This window comes from Mustela nivalis (genome assembly GCF_964662115.1).
Source record: "Mustela nivalis genome assembly, chromosome: 6".
NCBI classification, from domain to species: domain Eukaryota; kingdom Metazoa; phylum Chordata; class Mammalia; order Carnivora; family Mustelidae; genus Mustela; species Mustela nivalis.
Window position 1 is genome coordinate 73,761,369 of NC_139025.1, and position 21,561 is coordinate 73,782,929.

The following is a 21,561-nucleotide window of genomic DNA, read 5'->3' on the forward strand; positions in this document are numbered from 1 at the left end:
CCTAAAAATACAAATGTAGTGATCCAAAGGGGCACATGTCCCTGAATGTTTATAGCAGCAATGTCCACAATAACCAAACTGTGGAAAGAACCTAGATGTCCACCAACAGATGAATGGATAAAGATGTGGTATACACACACACACACACACACACAATGGAATACTATGCAGCCATCAAAAGAAATGAAATCTTGCCATTTGCGATCACATGGATGGAACCAGAGGGTATTATGCTTAGCGAAATAAGTCAATCGGAGAGAGAAAACTATCATGTTATTTCCTGATATGAAGAAGTGGAGATGTAACATGGGGGTTTGGGGGTACAAAAAGAAAAAAGGAAAGAATATGCGATTGGGAGGGAGACAAACCATAAAAGACTCAATCTCACAAAACAGGCTGAGGGTTGCTGGGGGTGGGGAGTCAGGAGAGGGATGTGGGGTTATGGACATTGGGGAGTGTATGTGCTATGATGAGTGCTGTGAAATGTGTAAACCTGGTGATTCACAGACCTGTACCCCTGGGGATAAAAATACATTATATGTTTATAAAACATTTTTTAAATTAATAAAAAAATGTATACAAACACCTAAATGGTAGCATATGCTTACTTAAGACCATTTCCCTTATTCTCTTTTTTAAACTAAATTTCTTTTGAAAAAGGCCATTATAAGAAATTTGTTAAGTGTTATAAATACTGATAGACTGTGGACTCTGAGAAACAAACTGAGGGTTTTGGAGGGGAGGTTTGGGGGGGTAGGTAATCCTGGTGGTGGATATTATGGAGGGCATATATTGCATGGAGTACTGGATGAGGTGTATAAACAATGAATCCTGGAACACTGAAAAGAAATGAAATAAAATAAAATGAAAAAATTTAAAAAAAGAAAAATTAAGAAAACATATAAAAAAGAAAATATATATATTAGACCAGTGAATAAGACAGAGTCACCCAATTAATTTTAGGAGTATTTTGGTCTCTTAGAAGAAACTACCTCCGGGAGAGTTCAGAGCAAGATGGCTGCGACATGTCAGGGAGTCAAGGGCCTGGTTGCTCTAATAACCAGAGGAGCCTCTGGTCTAGGTCTGGCCACAGCAGAGCGACTGGTGGGGCAAGGGGCCACTGCTGTGCTTGTAGACCTGCCCAACTCAGATGGGGAGGTCCAAGCCAATAAGTTAGGGAAGAGCTGCGCCTTTGCCCCAGCTGATGTGACCTCAGAGAAGGACGTGCAAGCAGCCCTGACTCTAGCAAAAGAAAAATTTGGCCGTGTGGATGTGGCAGTCAACTGTGCAGGCATTGCAGTGGCCATGAAGACATACAACTTAAAGAAGAATCAGGCCCATTCCTTGGAGGATTTCCAGCGAGTTCTTAATGTGAATCTCCAATGTGATCTGCCTGGTGGCCAGTGAGATGAGCCAGAACAAACCAGACCAGGGAGGCCAACGTGGGGTCATCATCAACACTGCCAGCGTGGCTGCCTTTGAGGGCCAGGTTGGACAAGCTGCATACTCTGCTTCCAAGAGGGGCATAGTGGGCATAACCCTGCCAATTGCTCGGGATCTGGCTCCCATGGGCATCCGAGTGATGACCATTGCTCCAGGCCTGTTTGGCACCCCGCTGCTCACCACCCTCCCAGAAAAAGTACGCAACTTCTTAGCCAGCCAGGTGCCCTTCCCCAGTTGACGGGTGATCCCGCTGAGTATGCTCATCTGGTACAAGCTATCATTGAGAACCCATTCATCAATGGAGAGGTCATCCGGCTGGATGGGGCCATTCACATGCAGCCTTGAAGGGAGAGGGCAGAGAAAACCCACGCTCTTCATTCCTTGCTTCCCTTGGAGTACTTTACAGCAACCTGGGAGGAAGCCCCACAGCCATCTTGTAACTGCCTAGCTATCACACCCCGTGCCTAATAAAGTCTCTATTTCTCAAACAAACAAAAAAAAAAAAAAAAAAGAAGAAACTACCTCCAAAAATTTTAAAGAATGAAATACACACACACACACAGACACACACTCACACACACACACTAAGGGTAAACACGATGAAGGGATGGGATATGAATATGAAAAAAATTTTTTTTAAATTCTAAAAGAGGAGTTGATAAGATAAGTTGGTTGGGAGAAAAGAAAAAGAAAGCGGAGAGAATTGGCTCAGGTTGGAGACTTGAACAAAGCCCTGTGCTAAATTAGGGTATATTTTGATGTATTAGAAGAAGCTCTATCCCAAAATCTTTGTTTTTTTTTTCATTTTTTATTTTTTATAAACATATAATAAATTTTTATCCCCAGAGGTACATGTCTGTGAATCGCCTGGTTTACACACTTCACAGCACTCACCGTAGCACATACCCTCCCCAATGTCCATAACCCCACCCCTCTTCTCCTAAACCCCCTCCCCCCAGCAACCCTCAGTTTGTTTTGTGAGATTAAGAGTCACTTATGGTTTGTCTCCCTCCCAATCCCATCTTGTTTCATTTATTCTTCTCCTACCCCCTTAAGCCCCATGTTGCATCACAACTTCCTCATATCAGGGAGATTATATGATAGTTGTCTTTCTCTGCTTGACTTATTTCCCTAAGCATCATACGCTCTAGTTCCATCCACGTTGTCGCAAATGGCAGATTTCATTTCTTTTAATGACTGCATTGTATTCCATTGTGTATATATACCACATCTTTATCCATTCATCTGTTGATGGACATCTAGGTTCTTTCCATAGTTTGGCTATTGTGGACATTGCTGCTATAAACATTCGGGTGCACGTGCCCCTTTGGATCACTACGTTTGTATCTTTAGGGTAAATACTCAGTAGTGCAATTGCTGGATCATAGGGCAGTTCTATTTTCAACATTTTGAGGAACCTCCATGCTGTTTTCCAGAGTGGTTGCACCAGCTTGCATTCCCACCAACAGTGTAGGAGGGTTCCCCTTTCTCCGCATCCTCGCCAGCAACTGTCTTTTCCTGACTTGTTAATTTTAGCCATTCTGACTGGTGTGAGATGATATCTCATTGTGGTTTTGATTTGTATTTCCCTGATGCCGAGTGATATGGAGCACTTTTTCATGTGTCTGTTGGCCATCTGGATGTCTTCTTTGCAGAAAGGTCTGTTCATGTCCTCTGCCCATTTCTTGATTGGATTATTTGTTCTTTGGATGTTGAGTTTTCTAAGTTCTTTATAGATTTTGGACACTAGTCCTTTATATGATATGTCGTTTGCAAATATCTTCTCCCATTCTGTCAGTTGTCTTTTGGTTTTGTTAACTGTTTCCTTTGCTGTGCAAAAGCTTTTGATCTTGATAAAATCCCAATAGTTCATTTTTGCCCTTGCTTCCCTTGCCTTTGGCGATGTTCCTAGGAAGATGTTGCTGTGACTGAGGTCGAAGAGGTTGCTGCCTGTGTTCTCCTCAAGGATTTTGATGGATTCCTGTCTCACATTGAGTTCCTTCATCCGTTTTGAGTCCATTTTCATGTATGGTGTAAGGAAATGGTCCAGTTTCATTTTTCTGCATGTGGCTGTCCAATTTTCCCAACACCATTTATTGAAGAGGCTGTCTTTTTTCCATTGGACATTCTTTCCTGCTTTGTCGAAGATTAGTTGACCATAGAGCTGAGGGTCTATTTCTGGGTTTTCTATTCTGCTCCATTGATCTATGTGTCTGTTTTCATGCCAGTACCATGCTGTCTTGATGATGACAGCTTTGTAATAGAGCTTGAAGTCCGGAATTGTGATACCACCAACTTTGGCTCTCTTTTTCAATATCCCTTTGGCTATTCGAGGTCTTTTCTGGTTCCATATAAATTTTAGGACTATTTGTTCCATTTCTTTGTAAAAGATGGATGGTACTTTGATAGAAGTTGCATTAAATGTGTAGATGGCTTAAGGTAGCATAGACATTTTCACAATATTTATTCTTCTAATCCAGGAGCATGGAACATTTTTCCATTTCTTTGTGTCTTCCTCAATTTCTTTCATGAGTACTTTATAGTTTTCTTAGTATAGATTCTTTGCCCCTTTGGTTAGGTTTATTCCTAGGTATCTTATGGTTGTGGGTGCAATTGTAAATGGGATTGACTCCTTAATTTGTCTTTCTTCTGTCTTGTTGTTGGTGTAGAGAAATGCAACTGATTTCTGTGCATTGATTTTATATCCTGACACTTTACTGAATTCCTGTACAAGTTCTAGCAGTTTTGGAGTGGAGTCTTTTGGGTTTTCCCCATATAGTATCATATCATCTGCAAAGAGTGATAGTTTGACTTCTTCTTTGCTAATTTGGATGCCTTTAATTTCCTTTTGTTGTCTGATTGCTGAGGCTAGGACCTCTAGTACTATATTGAATAGCAGTGGTGATAATGGACATCCCTGCCGTGTTCCTGACCTTAGCGGAAAAGCTTTCAGTTTTTCTCCATTGAGAATGACATTTGCGGTGGGTTTTGCATAAAAGGCTTCAATAATATTGAGGTATGTGCCCTCTATCCCTACACTTTGAAGAGTTTTGATCAGGAAGGATGCTGTACTTTGTCAAATGCTTTTTCAGCATCTATTGAGAGTATCATATGGTTCTTGCTCTTTCTTTTATTGATGTATTGTATCACATTGATTGATTTGCAGATGTTGAACCAACCTTGCAGCCCTGGAATAAATCCCACCTGCTTGTGGTGAATAATCCATTCATTGTACTGTTGAATCCTATTGGCTAGTATTTTGGTGAGAATTTTCGCATCTGTGTTCATCAAGGATATTGGTCTATAGTTCTCTTTTTTGTTGGGATCCTTGTCTGGTTTTGGGATCAAGGTGATGCTGGCCTCATAAAATGAGTTTGGAAGTCTTCCTTCCATTTCTATTTTTTGGAACAGCTCCAGGAGAATAGGAATTAGTTCTTCTTTAAATGTTTGGTAGAATTCCCCAGGAAGCTGTTTGGCTCTGGGCTTTTGTTTGTTTAGAGATTTTTTTTTTTAAATTTATTTTTTAATTAATTTATTTATTTTCAGAAAAACAGTATTCATTATTTTTTTCACCACACCCAGTGCTCCATGCAATCTGTGCCCTCTATAATATCCACAACCTGGTACCCCAACCTCCCACCCCCCCACCACTTCTAACCCTTCAGATTGTTTTTCAGAGTCCATAGTCTCTTCAATCTCGTTACTGGTTATGGGTCTGTTCAGCCTTTCTACTTTTTCCTGGTTCAGTTGTGGTAGTTTATATGTTTCTAGGAATGCATCCATTTCTTCCAGATTGTCAAATTTGTTGGCGTAGAGTTGTTCATAGTATGTTCTTATAATTGTTTGTATTTCTTTGGTGTTAGTTGTGATCTCTCCTCTTTCGTCCATGATTTTATTTATTTGGGTCATTTATCTTTTCTTTTTGATAAGTCTGGCCAAGGGTTTATCCATTTTATTAATTCTTTCAAAGAACCAGCTTCTAGTTTCATTGATTTGTTCTATTGTTTTTTGGTTTCTAGTTCATTGATTTCTGCTCCGATCTTTATTATTTCTCTTCTCCTGCTGGGTTTAGGGTTTCTTTCTTGTTCTTTCTCTAGCTCCTTTAGGTGTAGGGTTAGGTTGTGTACCTGAGACCTTTCTTGTTTCTTGAGAAAGGCTTGTACCGCTATATATTTTCCTCTCAGGACTGCCTTTGTTGTGTCCCACAGATTTTGAACCATTGTGTTTTCATTATCATTTGTCTCCATGAACTTTTTCAATTCTTCTTTAATTTCCTGGTTGACCCATTCATTCTTTAGAAGGATGCTGTTTAGTTTTCCATGTATTTGGGTTCTTTCCAAACTTCCTCTTGTGGTTGAATTCTAGCTTCAGAGCATTGTGGTCTGAAAATATGCAGGGTATGTTCCCAATCTTCTGATACCAGTTGATTCCTGATTTAGGACCGAGGATGTGATCTATTTTGGAGAATGTTCCATGTGCACTAGAGAAGAATGTGTATTCTGTTGCTTTGGGATGAAATGTTCTGAATATATCTGTGATGTCCATCTGGTCCAGTGTGTCGTTTAAGGCCTTTATTTCCTTGCTGATCTTTTGCTTGGATGACCTGTCCATTTCAGTGAGGGGAGTGTTAAAGTCCCCTACTATTATTGTATTATTGTTGATGTGTTTCTTTGATTTTGTTATTAATTGGTTTATATAGTTGGCTGCTCCCACTTTGGGGGCATCGATATTTAAAATTGTTAGATCTTCTTGTTGGACAGACCCTTTGAGTATGATATAGTGTCCTTCCTCATCTCTTATTATAGTCTTTGGCTTAAAATCTAATTGATCTGATATAAGGATTCCCACTCCTGCTTTCTTCTGATGTCCATTAGCATGGTAAATTCTTTTCCACCCCTCACTTTAAATCTGGAGGTGTCTTTGGGCTTAAAATGAGTTTCTTGGAGGCAACATATAGATGGGTTTTGTTTTTTTATCCATTCTGATACGCTGTGTCTTTTGACAGGGGCATTTAGCCCATTCACATTCAGGGTAACTATTGAGAGATATGAATTTAGGGCCATTGTATTGCCTGTAAGGTGACTGTTACTGTATATGGTCTCTGTTCCTTTATGATCTACCACTTGTAGGCTCTCTCTTTGCTTAGAGGACCCCTTTCAATATTTCCTGTACAGCTGGTTTGGTGTTTACAAATTCTTTCAGTTTTTGTTTGTCCTGGAAGCTTTTAATCTCTCCTTCTATTTTCAATGATAGCCTAGCTGGATATAGTATTCTTGGCTGCATGTTTTTGTCGTTTAGTGCTCTGAATATATCTTGCCAGTGCTTTCTGGCCTGCCAGGTCTCTGTGGATAAGTCTGTTGCCAATTTAATATTTTTACCATTGTATCTTACTGACATCTTTTCCCGGGCTGCTTTCAGGATTTTTTCTTTGTCACTAAGAATTGTAAATTTTAATATTAGGTGATGGGGTGTGGGCCTATTCTTACTGATCTTGAGGGGCATTCTCTGCACCTCCTGAATTTTGATGCTTGTTCCCTTTGCCATATTGGGGAAATTCTCCCCAATAATTCTCTCCAGTATACTTTCTGCTCCCCTCTCTCTTTCTTCTTCTTCTGGAATCCCAATTATTCTAATGTTGTTTCATCTTATGGTGTCACTTATCTCTCGAATTCTCCCCTCGTGAATGTTTGTCCCTCTTTTGCTCAGCTTCTTTATTCTCTGTCATTTGGTCTTCTATATCGCTAATTCTTTCTTCTGCCTCATTTATCCTAGCAGTGAGAACCTCCATTTTTGATTGCACCTCATTAATAGCTTTTTTGATTTCAACTTGGTTAGATTTTAGTTCTTTTATTTCTCCAGAAAGGGCTTTTATATCTCCCAAGAGGGGTTTTCTAATATCTTCCATGCCTTTTTTGAGCCTGGCTAGAATCTGAGAATTGTCATTCTGAACTCTAGATCTGACATATTACCAATATCTGTATTGATTAGGTCCGTAGCCTTTGGTACTGCCTCTTGTTCTTTTTTTTTGTGGTGAATTTTTCCGCCTTGTCATTTTGTCCAGATAAGATTATATGAAGGACCAAGTAAAATACTAAAAGTGTGGCAACAACCCCAGGGAAATATGCTTTAACCAAATCAGAAGAGATCCCAAATCATGAGAGGGGAGAAAGGGGATAAAAAGGGGTTCAGAAAGAAAGAAAGAAAAAAAAAGAAAAGAAAAGAATTTAAAAAAGAAAATGAATACAGAAAAGTATAAAAAGAAATTATATTTATATATATATATATATATATATATATATTAGATAAACTAGTTAAAAAATGTTAAAAAAGAAAAGGGCAAAAGTTAAAAAAATTTTAGCAGGAGAAGAGAAAAAAAATAAAAAAGAAAAAAAATTAAATTAACTGCAAGACTAAAGAATCATAGGGAGAAAGCCATGAGTTCCGTGCTTTGCTTTCTCCTCTTCTGGAATTCTGCTGCTCTCCTTGGTATTGAAACTGCACTCCTGGTAGGTGAACTTGGTCTTCTCTGGATTTCTTGTTGATCTTCTGGGGGAGGGGCCTGTTGTAGTGATTTTCAAGTGTCTTTGCCCAAGGCGAAATTGCACCGCCCTTACCAGGGGCCCGGCTGAGTAATCCACTCGGGTTTGCTTTCAGGAGCTTTTGTTCCCTGAGCGCCTTCCATAGAGTTCTGGAGGACAGGAATACAAATGGCGGCCTCCTGGTCTCTGGCCGGGAGCAGCGGAGAGCCCAGGACCCCACTCCTCAGTGCGCCCTCAGAGAACAGCGCCCAGTAACTCCTGTCTGCCTGACCTCCAGCCGCGCTCTGAACTCACTGAGCCTGTGCCCAGTTCAAGGTACCCCCGAGCTGTGAGCTCACTGTCTGCTCTGTCTCTGTAGCTGGCGTCCCCGCTATAATACCTGTAAGCTCTGCGACACTCTGACACCCCCAATCCTTCTGTGACCCTGCAGGACGTGAGACCATGCTGACCCCGCGTGGGCTTCCCCCAAAATATTTTTTAGAAGAAAAAACTCTATGGTATACAAAAAATAAAGTTACATACAATGAAAGATAAAATATGACTATAATAATGAAGGTTTAAAAAAGATTTTTTTTTTTATGGAAGGTATTGTTAAGTAAACTAGTTTAAAAAAAGTTAAAAGAGGAAAGAGTAAAAAAAAGTTAGCATAAGAAAAAAATAAAATTAAAAAAATTAATTAACCTTGCAAGAATAAAGAATCATGGGAGAGAAAGCCTTGAATTCCAAGCTTTTCTTTCTCCTCCTCTGGAATTCTGCTGTTCTCCTTGGTAAGTAAACTTGGTCTTGGCTGGATTTCTTGCTGATCTCCCAGAGGAGGGGCCTGTTGTAGTGATTCTCAAGTGTCTTTGCATGAGGTGGAATTGCACTGCCCTTACCAGGGGCCCGGCTAAGTAATCTGCTTGGGTTCGGGTTCACTTTCTGGAGCTTTTGTTCCCTGAATGCTTTATATAGAGTTCTGGAGGATGGGAATGAAAATGGCAGCTTCCCAATCTCTGGCCTGGAGAGACCCCACTGGGGGACCCCACTCCTCAGTACAACCTCCAAGAAAAGTGCTCAATCACTCCCATATCCCTGGCCTCTGGCCTTGCTCCAAGCTCACCCAGCCTGTGACCAAGAGGCTCTAATCTGGCACATGGCCCCTCCTGGAGTCTCCCAAACCAGCAGATCCCTGCACTCTTCCAGAGGGCTCTCCCCGGATCTTGTGGGCTCTCTGCTCACAGAGCAGCGGTCTGACTGTGACACGGACCACAGTTTAAGGTAACCCCGAGTTGAGAGCTCATTCCACAGCTCCATCTTCGTAGCTGGCTTCCCTGCTCTAATACTTCAAGCTCTGTGACACTCAAGAACCCCGATCCTACTGTGACCCCATGGGACATGAGACCACACTGTCCCCACATAGGCTTCACCCTGGCTTAGCCTCTGGAGCGATGGCCCACATGGAGCAGACTTTTAAAAGTTCTGATTTTGTGCTCCATTGCTCTGCCGCTTGCCATAAGATGGCCCCTCCCCCCACGGTCTATCTTCCCTTCGCTTTAGATTCACTTCAAAGCAGGTCCTAACTTTCAGAAAGAGGTCGATTTTCTGTTTCTAGAATTACTGTTCTTCTTCTCTTCCATCTCTTGTTGGAATTGTAGGTGTTCGGAATTGTTTGATAAACTATCTAGCTGTTCTCCTGCTATCTGATGTCAACTCAGCCAGCTACTTCACCATCTCGACACCTCCCACCCAAAATTTACATTTTAAAAAGCAGATGTTTGAGGGAAATAATTAGTGAAGAAGGGAATGTTAAAATTGAAATACACAAGGTGAAAATTTCATAATCCTCATTATAATAAGAATTCTTAGAGACTAAAAGGAATATCCGCAATATTTGTGATTACAGAATTATCACTTTCATTTTTCTATTTTCCATATTTCCATGTTGGCATGTAAGTTTTAGAATCACAAAATTCATTATGGCTACTTTTGAAATGCAATGGTTAAATGCCCATCTATAATTAGGACTGTAATATCAGTACTAAGTGGGTATTTATAAGAGAGAGTCAGAAGAACAAATGTAAAGTCATCTTGAAGACCTGAATTTCAATATAAAAATTTATTAAATCATATCAAGAATCCAAAAACAAGATTCATCTAACAAAATGTTTTCACCCTATCTGGGTTATCTCAATCCTAATAGTCTAACATATTAGCTTCTACCTATAGACAGACAACAGCACAAAAGCTGTCCTTGATGGTCTGTGTCATAGGACAGGAGGCTGCCCCAGTCCCAGATCCGAGTGCAGGCAGCAGGTGCCTGGGAAGCAATGTGTGCTTGCTGCACAGAAGTGCACAGCTGAGTCTTCAGCCTGTGTGTCTCTGATGTGCAGGGAGAGATGTTTGGCCATCCTATTAAATGAAAGAGTGAGTCTTTGGTCTTCTTTTGTGGCCACAGTTGAACGAATGTCTATAAGGAGCTGGGAACTGTTCCCAAGTTCTTGCTTATACCAGGGGAAGTAACACGAGACACTGTCTGAATAACTGCAGTTGATAACAGAGTTGCTTCCTGCCTGGTCACTCAGGGTACAAGGATGCTGCTCCACATTCTCTCCCTGGCTGAACTGTGTGCAGAAAGAAAATGGTCAGAGAAAGGAAAAGAGATTCCAGGTTATTATGCTTCAGAATTCTCTTTTTCTACACTAAATGGAGCAAACCTGAGTAAAGCCAGTCTTCAATTCTGGAGAATATCCACTAATATACTCTGTTGCCCATAAACACTCAACTCACAGTTCAGCTGCAGCCACGAGAACATGATTAAAGCTCCCATGGATGTCTTCATGGTTCCTCCCAGTTAAGCTCACGTTCAGAATTGCAGCCTCCAATCAGTTCCCTCTCTTATCAGGCCATCCCTTCTTTCCTCTAACAGGGTAACTTCCCACATTGAATACCAGCCAATAAGAAAAGATTCTGCTGCTGCCATAGTCTAGTCCATCAGATGCACGAAAATGAAAAATCCACATGTTCTGCATCATCACAGGTGCACTGATGTTTTGTGGTCACATCTCTACTGAACTCGCTGGGGAAATGCTCTTCTCTTAGCTGGTGCCTCTGAGGGACTCATCTGCACCAAGGCAGCAATCAGTCAAGCAAGTTATATCTTAGATCAGGGATGAACTGTACAGTAGGAATGTAGAGAACAAGATTTACACACCTGCACGCTACTGAGTCACTGTTAGTAAGTTGGAAAGAGGTAGATGCTATTTTTGTGTATTTTAGGATGGGCTGGGTATACATGTTTGAAATCATGATTTACTCCCTTAAACAAAGAAAACAAAACTTTTCCTTTGTGCCAAATCTACCATCCTCAGTTGTCTATTATGGAGAAAAACTATTTCTAAAAGGAACATGGAAGCAAGGATTAGGGTAAAAGAATGAAGATCATTTGATATTTCAAGTATCTCTTACCTCAGACTCTGCTCCTCCTACTTGTTCTTGCCCATGGCTTGAATTTCTTCCCAGAGGACTGACAATACCAACAGTCAAAATGTGGAATCACTTGTCAGTTGAGATGACAGTGACAAAAGTAAAGGACCAAATCTCAATGATAAGGGAGCAGAGGAATAACAGGGAAGCATAAATACTGTGCATCCCCGGAATGGTACCAATCAGACACTGGCCTTAAAGAACTGATCAGGAGAAATGATTTTTGGGAAACCAAGACTGCTTCATTTTCAAAAGGAGAAGCCCCTTTTCTGTGAAGCCTACTCTCAGATCTGAGAAAGGACAAAGAGTAAAATTCATTTTCATCCTCCTCTCCCAACATGAATAATTCTTTTTTTTTTTTTATAAACATATATTTTTATCCCCAGGGGTACAGGTCTGTGAATCACCAGGTTTACACACTTCACAGCACTCACCAAAGCACATACCCTCCCCAATGTCCATAATCCCACCCCCTTCTCCCAAACCCCCTCCCCCCAGCAACCCTCAGTTTGTTTTGTGAGATTAAGAGTCACTTATGGTTTGTTTCATTTATTCTTCTCCTACCCACTTAAGCCTCCATCTTGCATCACCACTTCCTCATATCAGGGAGATCATATGATAGTTGTCTTTCTCTGCTTGACTTATTTCGCTAAGCATGATACGCTCTAGTTCCATCCATGTTGTCGCAAATGGCAAGATTTCATTTCTTTTGATGGCTGCATAGTATTCCATTGTGTATATATACCACATCTTCTTGATCCATTCATCTGTGGATGGACATCTAGGTTCTTTCCATAGTTTGGCTATTGTGGACATTGCTGCTATAAACATTCGGGTGCATGTGCCCCTTTGGATCACTACATTTGTATCTTTAGGGTAAATACCCAATAGTGCAATTGCTGGGTCATAGGGCAGTTCTATTTTCAACATTCTGAGGAACCTCCATGCTGTTTTCCAGAGTGGCTGCACCAGCTTGCATTCCCACCAACAGTGTAGGAGGGTTCCCCTTTCTCCACATCCTCGCCAGCATCTGTCATTTCCTGACTTGTTGATTTTAGCCATTCTGACTGGTGTGAGGTGATATCTCATTGTGGTTTTGATTTGTATTTCCCTGATGCCGAGTGATATGGAGCACTTTTTCATGTGTCTGTTGGCCATCTGGATGTCTTCTTTGCAGAAATGTCTGTTCATGTCCTCTGCCCATTTCTTGATTGGATTATTTGTTCTTTGGGTGTTGAGTTTGCTAAGTTCTTTATAGATTCTGGACACTAGTCCTTTATCTGATATGTCGTTTGCAAATATCTTCTCCCATTCTGTCAGTTGTCTTTTGATTTTGTTAACTGTTTCCTTTGCTGTGCAAAAGCTTTTGATCTTGATGAAATCCCAATAGTTCATTTTTTCCCTTGCTTCCCTTGCCTTTTGCGTTGTTCCTAGGAAGATGTTGCTGCGGCAGAGGTCGAAGAGGTTGCTGCCTGTGTTCTCCTCAAGGATTTTGATGGATTCCTTTCGCACATTGAGGTCCTTCATCCATTTTGAGTCTATTTTTGTGTGTGGTGTAAGGAAATGGTCCAATTTCATTTTTCTGCATGTGGCTGTCCAATTTTCCCAGCACCATTTATTGAAGAGGCTGTCTTTTTTCCATTGGACATTCTTTCCTGCTTTGTCGAAGATGAGTTGACCATAGATTTGAGGGTCTATTTCTGGGCTCTCTATTCTGTTCCATTGATCTATGTGTCTGTTTTTGTGCCAGTACCATGCTGTCTTGATGATGACAGCTTTGTAATAGAGCTTGAAGTCCGGAATTGTGATGCCACCAACGTTGGCTTTCTTTTTCAATATCCCTTTGGCTATTCGAGGTCTTTTCTGGTTCCATATAAATTTTAGCATTATTTGTTCCATTTCTTTGAAAAAGATGGATGGTACTTTGATAGGAATTGCATTAAATGTGTAGATTGCTTTAGGTAGCATAGACATTTTCACAATATTTATTCTTCCAATCCAGGAGCATGGAACATTTTTCCATTTCTTTGTGTCTTCCTCAATTTCTTTCATGAGTACTTTATAGTTTTCTGAGTATAGATTCTGTGTCTCTTTGGTTAGGTTTATTCCTAGGTATCTTATGGTTTTGGACCAACATGAATAATTCAAAGACAGCTACAGTGAAGAAAATCAATTCAATATATAAGTATATGCATATATAAGAAATGTGTTTTTATGTGTGGAAAACTTCTTGAGTCTGAGAATCTTCCATTCTCTCCCCCATTCTCCATAAAATAAGGATTCTCAGATTCTTCTTTGGGTGAAGTTCCCTCTGCTGGCAGGAAGGTCAATTTTTGCAATTTTTAGGTGTGACTCTCAGAACTGAATGTGACCATTCATATGAATGGATCTCTTCCATGGACTAACTGTTTCACAGATAAGGCCAACCCTTGGGAAAAATTTCCAGCTCCATGATGTTTTTACAGAATATTACTTTACTTATTTTCAAGTATTGGCCTAGAAAACATCATCTAACAGCTTCCTGGTTTTTGCACTGCAGAAATCTTCCAAATCCTATGATCATTTTGCAGAGAATGTGTAAGTTATGAACATTATACTCATCCTGCCTTCAAGGGATGTCTACCTGGCATAATAAATATATTTGCTATTTTGGGCAACGTCCTTAGAAATACATGTAGATGTTCAGGTGAAACTATCACCTCTGGATTTCTCCTACAGAAACAGTGAGTGATGATAAGTTTACTGGTAGAAACACAGTGGCTCAGCCCAAGTCTCCTTTCCAGCCCATGGTTTCAGACATTTACACAAATTAGAACTCTCCATTCAGGTGTTCAAACTGATTGAACCACATCTTTCTCAGACTCAAAGTGCAGAGATCTAAGTGGCTGGGCTTGCATTAGATATGTCCTCTTTTCCCCAGCAGAATGGTCCTACAATAAGGAGGCAGGAGCAAGAATGTCAAAGAGGAAGTGAGGAAACCCACTTTCTCTTTCCTCCAGCTCATTCCCTACCTAATTGTTTTTTACAGCCAACTTGATTATAGTCCCTGATGTATAACATTAAATTGAACTAAAGGATTTCTAAAGGTACTTCCAGCTCCAAATTTCATTTATACTATATAAAAAGCAAACTTTACTAAGAACTAGTTGTGTGCAATGTGGACTGGTGTCAGAGTGGGGTGAAACTGCCTGCGTCATGGACCCCAAGACCATTTGCACAACCACATGTAATCTAGTGGTTCTGAGGTTGGTCCTAACCAATGGCTGAAGCCTCTTCAGAAACAGAGACACAGGATGAGATTCTCTCAGGTTTTCATTTCTCCTATGACATAAATAATGTATCAAGGAGAAAGTAAATTGATATTAACAATGGAAAAAAAATGGAACTTTATTCATTGACTGAAATTCTTTCACAAGCAGTGAGACCGAGGGGTACCATCCTTCAACCATTGGCAAGCAGGATGCTCTTTTGAAGACATATTTCTTAAATATTTTTATTTCATACAGTTAACATATTATATGAAGAAAAGGAACTTCTCAATTGAGACTCCCTAGAGGAGGTGGGTGCGCTTACTATTATGGAAAGCAAGGAGTACTCTCTCTAAAACAGCCTAATTGTTTTCTGGATTTGGGGTTTCTCCTTGAAATTTTAATTTAGAGGTTCAGAATATCCAGCCAGGGATGCATGTACAATTTTTGAGATCATTTCAAAATGAAAATTTGGGATCTTTATGCAAAAAGGAGGGAAAAGATATCATTAGGTAATATTTCTAGGGGAATCATATATGTAAAATGCTCTAACTCTTCATACACTTTAGTTTCATGTCTCTGATTTTAATGTTTTAAAGACTTTCTTCTTTTCAACCATCTCAACCAGGTTCAAAGAAAAATGAGGCAGATGTACTGAGGCTTCCAATGTACCTCTTGTCCCCACACAGGTATAGCTTCTCCCATTATCAACCTCCCCCTGGCCTTTTCAGAATGGGTGAGCCTACACTGCCACACCATATCACCCAAAGCCCACAGCTTGTCTAGGGTTCCTTCTTGCTGTTGTACATTCTGTGGGTGTAAACAATTGTATAAGACATGTGTCTACCAGTATAGTATCGGAGAGAGTAGGCTCACTACACTAAGTATTTTCCATGTTATTCATCCCTGCTTTTCCCCTCAATCCTTGGCAACCACAATCTTTTACTCCCTCCATAGTTTTGCCTTTTCCAGAAAGTTATAGGATCAAATCATACACAACACTGCCTTTTCAGATAGGCTATTTTCACTTGGTAAAATTCATCTAAGATTCTCCTATCTCTGCATGACTTCATAGCTCTGATTGTTTTAGCACCAAATCATATTCCATTGCTTGTATGGAACACCATTTATTTATTGATTTATCTGTTGAAGGACATGCTGCTACTTCCAAACTTTGGTAATTATATATGAACAGCTATAAAACACCTGTGAAGAGACTTGTGTGTGGACAAGAGTTTTCAACCCTGTCAGTGAAAATACTCAGGAAAGCCATAGTTCTGTAAGAAACAGCCAGATTGTTTTATTGAAATGTCCAGGTATAAACTTTCATTTTGTAGTAATTTCCTGACAATATTAACTACACCCTTTGTTGCATGTAAAAACCACAGCTAGTCCAAATCAGGCACAGACAGCACAGGTGGCCCGGCCAAGTGCTCAGCTCACACACAGCCTGCTGTGACCCAGAACCTGAGCCTGCATGTCTTCCTGCCTGTGTTCTGCTACCCTACATATCTCTCTGTTCAGCACTTGTTCCCCCACTTGTAGAACTCACTTTTAAAATACAGGTACAACAATAAAACTAATATTAGTTTTAAGATAGTGATAGCACATAGGGAGGGTATGTGCTTTGGTGAGTGCTGTGAAGTGTGTAAACCTGGTGATTCACAGACCTGTACCCCTGGGGATAAAAATATATGTTTATAAAAAATAAAAAATTAAAAAAAAAGAATACATCCAAATGGCCAACAGACACATGAAAAAATGCTCCACATCACTCGGCATCAGGGAAATACAAATCAAAACCAGAATGAGATACCACCTCACACCTTTCAGAATGGCTAAAATGAACAAGTCAGTCAATGACAGATGCTGGCGAGGATGTGGAGAAAGGGCAACCCTCCTACACTGTACGTGGGAAAGCAAGCTGGTGCAACCACTCTGGAAAACAGCGTGGAGGTGCCTCAAAAAGCTGAAAATAGAACTACCCTATGACCCAGTGATTGTAGTACTGGATATATACCCTAAAGATACAAACGTGGCATTCTGAAGGGGCACATGCACCCAAATGTTTATAGCAGCAATGTCCACAATAGTTAAACTATGGAAAGAACCTAAATGTCCTTCAACAGATCAATCAATAAATAAGATGTGGTATATATGTACAATGGGATACTGTGCAGCCATCAAAAGAAATGAAATCCTGCTGTTTGTGATGACATGGATGGAACTAGAGGGTATTATGCTTGGTGAAATAAATCAATCTGAGAAAGACAACTATCATATGATCTTCCTGATATGATGAAGTGGAGATGCAACATAGGTGGTTTCGGGCGTACGAAAAGAAAAATAAAAGAATATGGGATTGGGAGGGAGACAAACCATAAAAGACTGAATCTCACAAAACAGACTGAGGGTTGCTGGGGGGAGGTGTGTTGTGAGAGGATGGTTGAGGTATGGACATTGGGGAGGGCAGGTGCTATGGTGAGTGATGGTGAGTGCTGTGAAATGTGTAAACCTGGTGATTCACAGACCTGTACCCCTAGGGATAAAAACACATTATATGTTTATAAAAAATTTTAAAAAATAATTTTAAAAATCCATTAAAGAAAAAACACATATTGCAAGCCCAGAGCTAATCTCATATTCAATCAAAAAAGTTTGAAAGTTTTTCCCTTAAAGATCAGAAAAAAGACAAGTGTGTCCACTTTCACTACTCTCATTTGATATAGTACTGGATGTCCTAGCCAGAGAAACAAGGAACACAAAGAAATAAAAGACTCCAAAAAAAAAGGAAGAAGTAAAATTTTCTTTTTTTGGATAACATGAACTTACATGTAAAAAAATCCTAAAAACTTCACAAAAAATTTTGAATAAACAAATTTAATAAAGCTGCCAAATACAAGATCAATATATAAAAGACAAAAAAAAAGATAGTGATAGCACAGCAATAAATGTTAAAGCACTAATAATAATTATAAATTAAAGCATAATTAAAGCATTATTTTGTCAAGCCTTTTTCATTTGAGTAATATACATATACATTTTATGTTACCTGCCAGAAGATCTGTTTTTCCAGGGCACTAGATAGGAGCATTTCTGTCACTTGATCCAGTAGCTCCTTCGAAGAAATTTTTACCTGCAAAGGGCTTTCTGGGAAGAAGAAGGGCAAGAAAAGCAAGTGAAAGGACAGCCCCGATGGGTCTAATTTTAGGAGGAAAAACATGCCCTAAGGTAAATCTGAAAGTCTGAACATGTGCAAAATCTGCTGTGGGGCAAATGCCAGCCACATGGAAGGGCGGGGGCTGCAGGTGCAGTGCAGTTTGGGTGCAGGCTGCAGATCACCAGGGAGCACTGTGCCTCCACTGCACACAGGTACGTGGCTGAGTCTTCCAGTCGGGAGGTCCCAATGTGGAGGGTGCTGGACCGTTCCCTAGTATTCACTGTGCAGTTTAACCTTCCACTCTGCTGCATCCCTGAAGCAATGTAAAACAGCCTGGTGAGACCGCCGCCCCCAGGGTGCTGTCGGAACCACTGCACACTGCCCGCAGTTTGGGAAAAATTGCACTGGAGAGTAAAGCTGGCTCCCTCCTGGTGGCTCAGAGCTGAAGGGCTTTGCTCCACAGTCATCCCTCTCACCCCTGTGTGGAAAGAGAAAAACAAACACAAGTAATGTCACTAGGAGGTCACTGATGCAGTTTCCAAACTTGCAAAATATGCTAAGACACACCACTGAGGTTGTAGGACCCTCTTGGAGTTCCCCCACCACTGTGGGCTGTGGACTCCACCTGAGTACCCATGAGGAACGTCCCCACTCACAGCAAACCTGGATGCACAGGAGCCCCAGGAGAGCTTCCCCATGTTTCCTCATGATTCCTTGTCTACGTGATGAGGTACTTTGGCTTGCTGCAGAGTGTAGAGTCTTGGATTCAGAGAAACTGTGTCTTACAGTCAATCCCTTTCAACAGAACCACCGAGCACCAATCACACCTCAGCCCTGTCATTCACAGAACTCCAGACTCCACCCACAGTGGCCCGGGACAGGGCATGCTTATGTCTCCAAAACTGTGCTGCTCAACAGTGCAGGGAGATAGGGGCAATACTTCTAATATAAGAGGATAAATGGTTGTTTTTTTTTTTTCTTAAAATACTTTAAGTAATAGATTTGTTAGTTAGTGTGTGAGTAAAGGTGAATGATATTTCTAGAAGAATCAGTGCCTAGGGGGTTACCTAGAACTTCAAAGAATCCTAAGGAAGAGTGACACCATTTCCCTAGTCACACAGTCTGACAGACAATGTGAGAATTCAATTATATAAAAATATGGATAAGGGAAAAGTATCTGATAGCATGTATTGTGTATTGAGAAGTAAATACACCTTCTTGAAATTAAGAGAGCTCTAGAAATGAAACAGACAGTCACTATCTGCATAGAAAATTATTCCAACCATAATTTTCTTGGTGAAAAATAGGATGTAGGATACTGTCCTCTCTCAGATAACTTTCACATCTCCACCTCTCCTGTGAAATTCATGGACCCTGCACATCCACACAGCTGAGTCTGACTGGGCCACTTGCTGCTGTTCAAAGTCAATGTTGTTCTCTCCCTTTCCTTCTCTTTGTGTTCCTTATTGTTTCCTCTCCTCTTCTTCTCTTCATTCTTGTTCTCTCCACTTTCATCAGAGATAGATGAAAAGGTAGTATATCTGGGATATTGAAATAGTTCCAACACCAGTAAGTTGGGAGATTTTATTCATAACAATTGACAACAGGTAATGGGATTTTTCTGTTGAGTTTCCAGGCTCACAATACCTAGAAATAATCCTATTCTGGTACCTATGAGGAATTATCTGTATGATGGATTTCTAGAGACATGGCCTCCAGAAGTCTGAAGTTGACATGAAATGGCAGAACTGAAAACCTGAGGTGAATTTTACACAAACTCTGTCTCCTATCTTCCCTACCTTTGCTATTTATAATTAGACTGGCTTGCATGATTTCTGTTCTCTGTTTAACTTTCAAGGTTAGACCATCAGAAAGTCTCTGTTTCTTTTAAGGTCTAGAGTGCCCCCTAGGGTACTGACAAGGTTGGCAAGAACACCTCAGATCCCAGCCCCATTCATTCCAGGCTTCCTGATGAAGGAAAAGCAGATGGTCAGAAAGGAAGATAACTGCTTAGACTGAATGGGGATTACAAGTGAACCAAATCATACTTTTAAAATGGAATTGCATGTAAATTAGTATCAGAAAATAATTTAGTAAGTCTCATCATGTGCTACTTATTTAATTTCTTTACCTTAGTCAAAAAATATAAATATTTCTTGAGCTTTTAGTTTCAGTGGGGTAATTTACTAGTTGTTTAGAATATATAAAAGTATAATGGAATATTATTCAGCCCATAAAAAAAGAGTGAAATCTTGCTATTTGCAATGACATGGATGGAGCTAGGGAGTATAATGCTGAGGGAAATAAGTCAGTCAGAGAAAGAACAATACTATATAATGATACTCATACATAATTTGAGAAACAAACCAAACAAGCAAAGGGGAAAAAATAAGACACAGAGAGATAAATAAAGAAACAGACTCTTAATTAGAGAGATCAAAGTGATGGTTATCAGAAGGGAGAGGGTTGGAGTATGGGTTCAAAGCTGAGGGGATGAAGCAGTGCTCTAGTCCTGATGAGCACTGGGTGTTCTGTGGAAGTATTGAATCACTATATTGTACACCTGACACTAATATAACACTGTATATTAACTAACTGGAATTTAAATAAAAACTGTGAGTGAAGTGAGATACCACCTCATACCAGTGAGAATGGTTAAAATTAACCAGTTAGGAAATGACAGATGTTGGTGAGGATGCAGAGAAAGGGAAACCCTCCTACATTGATGGTGGGAATGCAAGACTCTGGAAGTCAGTAAGGAGGTTCCTCAAAATGTTGAAAATAGAACTAGCCTACGACCCAGCAACTGTACTACTGTGTATTTACCCTAAAGGTACAAATGTAGGGATCCGAAGGGGCACATGCATCCCAATGGTTACAGGAGCAATGTCTATAATAGCCAAACTGTGGGAAGAGACTAAGATGTACATCAACAGATGAATGGATAAAGAAGATGTGGTATATGCCATCAAAAGAAATGAAATCTTGCCATTTGCAATGACATGAATGGAACTGAGAGTATCATGCTGAGTGAAATAGGTCAATCAGGAGAAAGACAAATATCATATGATCACACTGATATCAGGAATTTGAGAAACAAGACAGTATCATAGGGAAATGGAGAGAACAAATGAAATAAGATGAAACCAGAGAGGGAGACAAACCATAAGAGAATCTTAATCTCAGGAAACAAACCGAGGGTTGCTGGAGAGGAAGGGGGTGGGAGGGATGGGATGATGGGGGTGGACATCGGGGAGGGTATGAGCTACGGTGAGTGCTGTGAATTGGGTAAGACCGATGAATCAACAGAACTGTACCCCTGACACAAATAATACATAATATGTTTATTTTTTAAAAAAAAGTCTGGAGAAGCAGTAACATTAGGCCAAGAAATAACAATAAGTGCATTTAATTACCCAAACTTAGATGGACAGAATGTAATAAGAGTTGGTGGTGAGATTTTCACAAAGGACAAAGGACTATTTCCTAGAACAGGCAGTTCACAAGCGAAAGAAATGCACTCTTTTGACTATTGCATTAAGAGCTGATTCAGAAGGTAATGATAAATGAGTCTGAAACCAGTTAAAATGAATCTTTTCTGAAAGTGAAAAAAAACTGTGAATGAATGTAAGAATGAATGAATGAGTGAATTTTTAAAAGAATATATGAAAGGGGATAACACACTAGTTTACAATCTATGGGTAAAAAC

General features: G+C 40.2%; 1 pseudogene across 1 annotated transcript; it reads left to right on the plus strand.

Moving 5' to 3' along the window:
• Positions 1 to 1,010: 1,010 nt before the first annotated feature.
• On the plus strand, positions 1,011 to 1,924 carry LOC309866778 (3-hydroxyacyl-CoA dehydrogenase type-2 pseudogene; annotated as a pseudogene). Its single transcript has one exon. The product of its transcript is annotated as a 3-hydroxyacyl-CoA dehydrogenase type-2 pseudogene (transcript).
• The last annotated feature ends 19,637 nt before the right edge of the window (positions 1,925 to 21,561 follow it).